Source organism: Octodon degus, unplaced genomic scaffold (assembly GCF_000260255.1).
Source record: "Octodon degus isolate 3935 unplaced genomic scaffold, OctDeg1.0 scaffold00007, whole genome shotgun sequence".
In the NCBI taxonomy this organism is placed as follows: domain Eukaryota; kingdom Metazoa; phylum Chordata; class Mammalia; order Rodentia; family Octodontidae; genus Octodon; species Octodon degus.
In genome coordinates, this window is record NW_004524583.1 from 28,585,590 (window position 1) to 28,592,592 (window position 7,003).

The 7,003-nt window shown below is 38.8% G+C and overlaps 1 pseudogene; it reads left to right on the forward strand.

Annotated features, from left to right (window-relative positions):
- The window catches only part of LOC101568886, a 19,548-nt pseudogene extending 13,355 nt beyond the window's left edge, over positions 1-6,193 (forward strand).
- The last annotated feature ends 810 nt before the right edge of the window (positions 6,194-7,003 follow it).

Below are 7,003 nucleotides of genomic sequence, written 5' to 3' on the forward strand. Positions count from 1 at the left end.
CCCATCTAATGGTGTTTGTAAATAGGATATCATGTCCACATCTTGTACAGCAATTAACCACTAGGAAGAATGTATGCAATGTGTGAATTATTGAAACTGTCCTACCAATTTGATTTGAAACTGTCTCATTGGTATTTATCAATAAAATTATGGGAAAAAAATACAATGACATAATATCTCAATGAATTTCTTATGCTTTATAAATTGTATTTTTTTTAGTCTCCACATAAATTTAAAAAGCTGAATATAAAACACTGAGAAGTGTTCAAAAGTAGATTCAATGATTCAATGATCTAGATGTGGAGCAAGTGTATACCATCTATTAACCAGAGCAAGAAACCTAGCCTCAGTGTGATCCTACACCTACAGATAGTTCTAAAATCTTAGAGCAGTTATTCACCATGTACACATATACACAATTATATGAGAGAGATAATGGTCTGTCTTATCCAGATAGTATTTTGTGTATATGTATAAAGTACTTGAAGAAAATCTAATGGATTACACTGTCCATGTTTAAATCCATGTTTAAATGTTTACAGTATGTTACTCTGCAATAAGTTTTTAAACTTGACCCTACACATTAAGGAGAAAAAGATAACACAATGAGGAAAAGAGGCAAAGCATTAAACAATTTCTGAAATATCAAAATACAGTCATCTAAACTCATTCCTTTTGTCAGTCATTATCCCAAAAGTATGTCTCCAATAACATTATCTTAAAAAAAAAAAAAAGGAAAAAGATTCAATGTAACCTAAATAAAAAATAATCTTTTAAATAAAACTGTGAAATCCTAACACGGGAACTCCCATTTATATCTTTTCGCAAATTAACTTTGCAGCCTACAATGAGATCCTAAAGCTGTTGTGCAAGTCTTCCTCTTAAACTGTAAAACATAGTTACTTCTATGGTTCACGTCTTAACACACTCCTAATCTCAGCAATCTCCATTCTGAAGAACTGCTACCACAATCTGCAGTAAAGAATGAAATTTAATTTGTCTATTAGGTGTCCTATTGGAACACTTCAAACTTCTATTTTTTAATCGAATTTCCCTTTTTCCCTTTAAGAACAGACAGTGTATACAGCTTCTCTAAGAAAGGGAAAAAGAACTGCATAGTTGATGGCTCCTGCAGACATTTCCTTATCTGTGGTACCTGGGACTGAACTCAGAACCCTGGTGCTTGCCAGGCAGGCGCTTATTCTCCTGAGCCATCTCCCCTCATTTCCTTATGTTAGCTTCTGCTTACTCACTAAGCTCACAGTAGCCCATTTTCTCAGGAAAAAGTACTACTACTCACTCACAGATACTTACATAGGAGATAACTTAGTTAAAAGTTAATTCTGTAAATGAACCTAATTCCTGATGGTTTACACAAACTGAAAGTTTAATTCCAAGAATATCAGTAATCGTTTTTTTGGCAGGTGTAGGTAAGGATAAAACCCAGAGCCACAGCATATGCATACTGTGTTACAGTTTGTACCTAGCTGTCCCTTCAAAGCCTCATGCAGTCTTGGGAGGCTCCATCCATGCTGGGATTATGGGTGTTGAGTGCCCCAGGGCACATACTCAGCATACAAATGCGAGGAAGGGGGAAAGGCTACTTAGCTGCCTGTGCTGCGGCCCCTCCGCTTTTTTTTTTATGTTCTTTCACATTTTATTATGCACATTAAGTTGTTTCATACATTTATATTATTATGCATTAGCATACATTCTTTATACATCTTTCATATTCCTCTTTTTTTTCTTATCAGTGTGCATTTGCAAACTGCACACATCAATTTGCAAATTGAATACCTCTACATATCAATAATGAAAAATTCATTAGCAGTGTTTAGAAACATAATCGATTTTTAAGTATTGATTTTATATTCCACTGACTTAGTAAACATGTACATTACTTCTATATCTTCTTGCATGTAGATTCTTTCTGAATCTTTGTTGAAAATAAAGTCATCTACACATAGCTCTCTCCCACTGTGTTCAATCTCTATGCACTTCATTTAATTTTCATTTTTTCCATAATTTTATTGGTAAGTAGCAATGAGACAGTTTCAAATCAAATTGGTAGGACAGTTTCAATAATTAACACATTGCACACATTCCTCCCCTCCCTCTCCTCTTTGCCGCTGCCATGAACAGCTGCTCCGTGCCATGTGCCCCTCTGCCTTGCAGCCAGCTGAGGATGGACTGAAACCTCCACTGACTGTGAGCTAAATAAAATAAGACTTCCCTTCCTTAATTTTGGATACTGGTTATTTTGTCCCAGCAACGAGAAGAGTAACTGAGACACTGACCACACAATATTACCACTGAGCCACATGCTTGAGTCCTAACAATTCTATTTAAAAACAGTCTTTCAAACCTATATAAAAATCAGTTTCCAAAGACAAAACAATACAGGTCATCAAAACTGTTCAAAAAAATCACATTAGAACATGAAATCTATACCAACAATGTAAAACAGCTTTACTATGTTCATAAACTTTCTCTCCCTAAAATCTCTAATTTTGATCTTTTTTGAATTTTGGTAAGATTTCTAAGTTATAAAGGGCCATCTAACCCAACTACAATAGAAATTAGACCCAAGTGAGTGAACATCTCTCATAAACCCCTTGCATTTTTTCAGAAAGAAGTTAAATGTAAGTTTCTAGTTTCAAGTCAAAATCTTACCTCCATACAATTTTCCCCTGTGGTCTTCTCTTTACCCTTATTAAATACGCCTAATACTACTATACAGTGTTATTCCAATAACTGATGGCTGTCCTCAATGAAATTTACCAGCAAACAGAAAAACCACTCTAAAATCTGCCATTCATAAAATTTATCAGCCCTTAGGGAGTTTGGCTAAGATATTAAAACTGAACACAACAGGCTGTAAAATTACTCTTGGGTGCATTGCCTTAGTTTGCTCTATAACAAAAACAGACAAAGGATTACTTTTGCCTGCTTTCAGGAAAAACCTAATAATTAAAACTTCATTTCACGAACAAGGAATGTAAAACAGTCGGGTGGTAGATGCTTGTAATCTCAGCATTAAGGAGCCTGAGACAGGAGGACTGGAAAGAGTTTGAAGCCAGTCTGAGCTACATAGTGAGTTCAAGACCCTGTCTCAGGGAAAAAAAAAAAGGGGGGGGGGGTTGAGAGAAAAGAAACAAAGAAAATGCAAGAATGTCAAATACTATCCAAAATGACTTTAAAGCTAAGCAACTGAAAAGGCTTCCCTTACAAGAACATTTAAACACTGCCCCAGAACAGCCAGACAGACACTACAGAAAAGCCAAAATACATTCAAAAAGTTTAGTATATTATCAGAGTGCCACTTTAAATTATTAGGAAATACACAAATGAAAGCTACTTGGGAAAGAAATTAAGTCTATGTCAAGTATATATGACATGGGGTTTTAAAGGTTAAACTGTAATAGACTAGAAGAAAAGATACAAACATACTTTTTCACTTAAAAAAATATTTTGTAAGATTTTTCTGTCATATAAAATTCAGAATCTTAATAGAAAAAGACTGGTAAATCTCGTTGTGAAAACAAAGATTTTACAGCAAAAATTAAGTGACTAAAGTCAAAAGACCTATAACAAAGTAAAAATGCTTTTTAAAAAACTACAAAACTAGTTCCCTTACAAGAATCACTAAAATTTGAGAAAGACGAATGGGAAAATTTTTCTTTTTCTTTCTTTTTTTTTTTTTTTTTTTTTTGGATGAGAAGGGAGAACACTTTCAGACAGGGTTTCACTACGCAGCTCAGACTAGCCTTAAACTCACTCTGTAGCCCAGGCTGGCCTCAAACTCCCAGCAATCCTCCTGCTTTAGCCAAGTGCTGGCACCATCATACTGGCAAAAACTGTATTTTCTAAGACTGTATTTTCTAAAAGTGCAACTTCAGTAGAGTAAAGATCAAGACAGCATGCACCCTGTCTTCACTTAGGGTACTGAGGCAAGAAGGTGTGGTTAGGGTAACTAGGGAGCTAGGAAATTCAGGAAGTGATGATGCACATGTACAGGCCCTGAGCTGGCTACAGAAGAACACCAGTACTGCACATTCGGAACACTTACAGTTCTCTACACTGCATTCTCTGATTAAAATTCCGTAAAGTTCTCTAAAAATTACATGTTTGTGGATGTTACCTCTATTCACTGCAAGTAGCAAGTATTTAAAGGTATGGCCAGAGTATGAAGACCGGTACTCCCATAATGCCAGTTTGACAGTAACTATTATAGATTGCAAGAGAAATCTGCAAAGCTTTAATCAAGGTAAAAAAAAAAAAAAAAAGAAAGAAAGAAAAAAAAAAAGTACATGCCTTTCAACAGAGAAAATTACTTTCCTAATAGTCTGTGCTACAGATACAAGCACAAATATAAAGACATACTCAAGCATGTTCACTGTTAGCAATAAAGCTTTATAAAATCAGAAAGAAACTTACGCCCAGTATTAGGGAAATGACTAAAAAAAGGTTGAAGTAGAGCTTCATGTACAATCTGAGAAGACATTCAAAATATATTTTAAATACAACACACACAAAAGATATTCTTTTGGGGCCGGGGAGATGGCTCAGTGGAATAAGTGCTTCCCTGGCAAGCACAAGAGCCTGAGTTCAATCCCCAGTTCCGTAAAAAAAAAAACAAACAAAAAAAAAACCAAGATATTCTTTTTCACAAAGGCATACACACACATATACATAGAAAATTCCTGAGAGGGACATGATAAACTTATAAACACTGTGGTGACATCTGAGTACTCTTCATGGTAATTTTTTACATCTTATCCTTCTGAATATTTATGTTTTCTTACCAAGAGCTCATTTTCCTCCTACAATATAAAACAAAATTCAGTATGTTTTCCCTTTTCCATGCTGAGGATCAAACTCAGGCTTCATGCACCCTAGGCTGACATTCTACTAGTGAACCACACCTTCAACTAGAATTTGTTTCGCTTTCATGTATTTGGTACAGGGTCTCATTACACAGCATGGACTCATACTAATCCTCCTGTTTTCATCCTCCCCAGAGCTGGGAATGCTCAGTGTGCCTGGAGGCAGGGCTGGCAAGCATGTGGTACCAGGGATCAAACCCCAATCTCTATGCTTGCCGAAGCAGGTGCTTAGTCAGCTGAGCTATCTCACTGGCCCTAGAATATTTTTAAAGTGAAACTAGGTGTAGTTGTGCATCCCTGCAATGCCATGTATTCAGAAGCAACCCCATGAATGAAGCAAGAGGATCATTGAGTTTAGGTTACATACTGAGTTCAAAATCAACCAGAACTACAAAGATCCTATCTCAAAAAAGCCAAATTAATTAATTAATAACACAGGCTGACTTTTAAAAACTAATTTGGGTTGCCCACAGCTAGCAATGTGAGCAAAAAATTTCAATCGAAAATAAAAATCATGGGTAGCCACTCCAGCGCATGGTGGTGAGCTGTGCAGGCGAAGGGCTGGTTGCAGGGGCTGAGGCCTGAGGCGGTGTCTGGTGACCTTCTTGCTATCCTCCCTTCCGCAGGCTCTAGGACATCCTCTTCCGGAGGTGCCAGCAGCCCTGCGCCCAGTTAGTGCCCGTGAGCACCACAAATCCTGGCGTCCCGGCCCAGGCCCCGGAGCCCAGAATCCTCCTTCTGTCTCCCTCAGCTCAGAACAACTCGAAGGCACTGACATCACCTCCAAGGTACACCTCATTGGTGGTGAAGGCGATGCAGTCGAGAAAAACTGAAGAAGAAAGCCCAGAACAGGCCCTCTGTGTCGAATGGAGGCGAGAAAGCTCTGGAGAGGCCCACCCTCGAGGAAGCCCCACCAAGCGCTGAGGCACAGGCAGAGCAGCTGGCCCTGGAACTGGCCTGGTGCATGGAGAAGTTGGAGCTTGGTCTCAAGACACTGAAGCCTCACCCCAAAAAAGAAAGAACAGGCTACTGGAGCAGTCCAAACCATGCACAGTCAAAGAACCCCTTGCCCCGAAGAGACAGCATGAATATTGCACTCCTTTTTTGGGAACTACAGGGCTCAGAAGGAGGCTGAGTGGCTAGAGGCACTGTGAAATCTCAGGGCAGCTGCTCATTCAGCCCAGGTGCAGCCTGTAGGTAAGTCCGCCAGAAAGAAGAGCCAAAGAGTCTGCAGGCCTTGTCCAGGAGGGAGAGCCAAGGTCACCCTTGATACTCCTGATGAAGAGTTTATGTTCAGTTTCTTTTAGCCTCTTCCCCATCTTGGAACAGTTTTCATGCAGTAGGCTGTCTGGGTTTTATTTTGAGAGCAGGGTCTTTCCAGGAATTCTATCAGTGTCACGGGGTTGCCCTGTCTGTGGTTGGTCTGTGGATGTAGATCTATGGCAGTTGGGCAGATATGAAACTGTCCAATGAGCACAAGACCCCATGTGCAGGTTTTTGTGATGCTATCTCCCTTCTGTGAGAGGAGGCAGAGGAGCATTTATAAAGTGTGTGCTGTGTGAAGAATATAGTACTCACAATCTAGGATTTAAATAGCGGATAACGATGAGGTTTTGGGGGAAAGCTAAGTGATCGTACACTGGACTCATATTTGAAGGCTGCCTTGTTCACTGTTGCTGGGCATTGTGGCACACACCTGTAATCCTAGCACTTGGGAGACTGAGGCAGAGGGATCGTTCCAAGTTTGAAACCGGTCTGGGCTACAAAGTGAGTGTTTGAACTGCATAGTGAGACCTTCTTTTAAAAAACAAAACAAAACAAATAAACTCCAAACAACAAAAACAAAAGAGTTGTGTTTTATGTAAAAAAAATAAAAAATAAAAATCGTTTGCTTTAAAATAGGTGAGTTTTCTAGAAGCAGGAGAAATCCTATCATGTGAGGTGTATCAAATAAGTGCTAATTCTCATTTTAAGGTTTTCTGTTTTGTTTTTTGTTTCTTGAGACAGGATCTTGCTACATAGTTAGGGTTAGGGGCTGGTGAGATGGCTCAGTGGTCTAACACACCTACTTAGAACAAGCTTAGCAAAGCGCAGGGACCGCAGTTCAATCCCCCAGC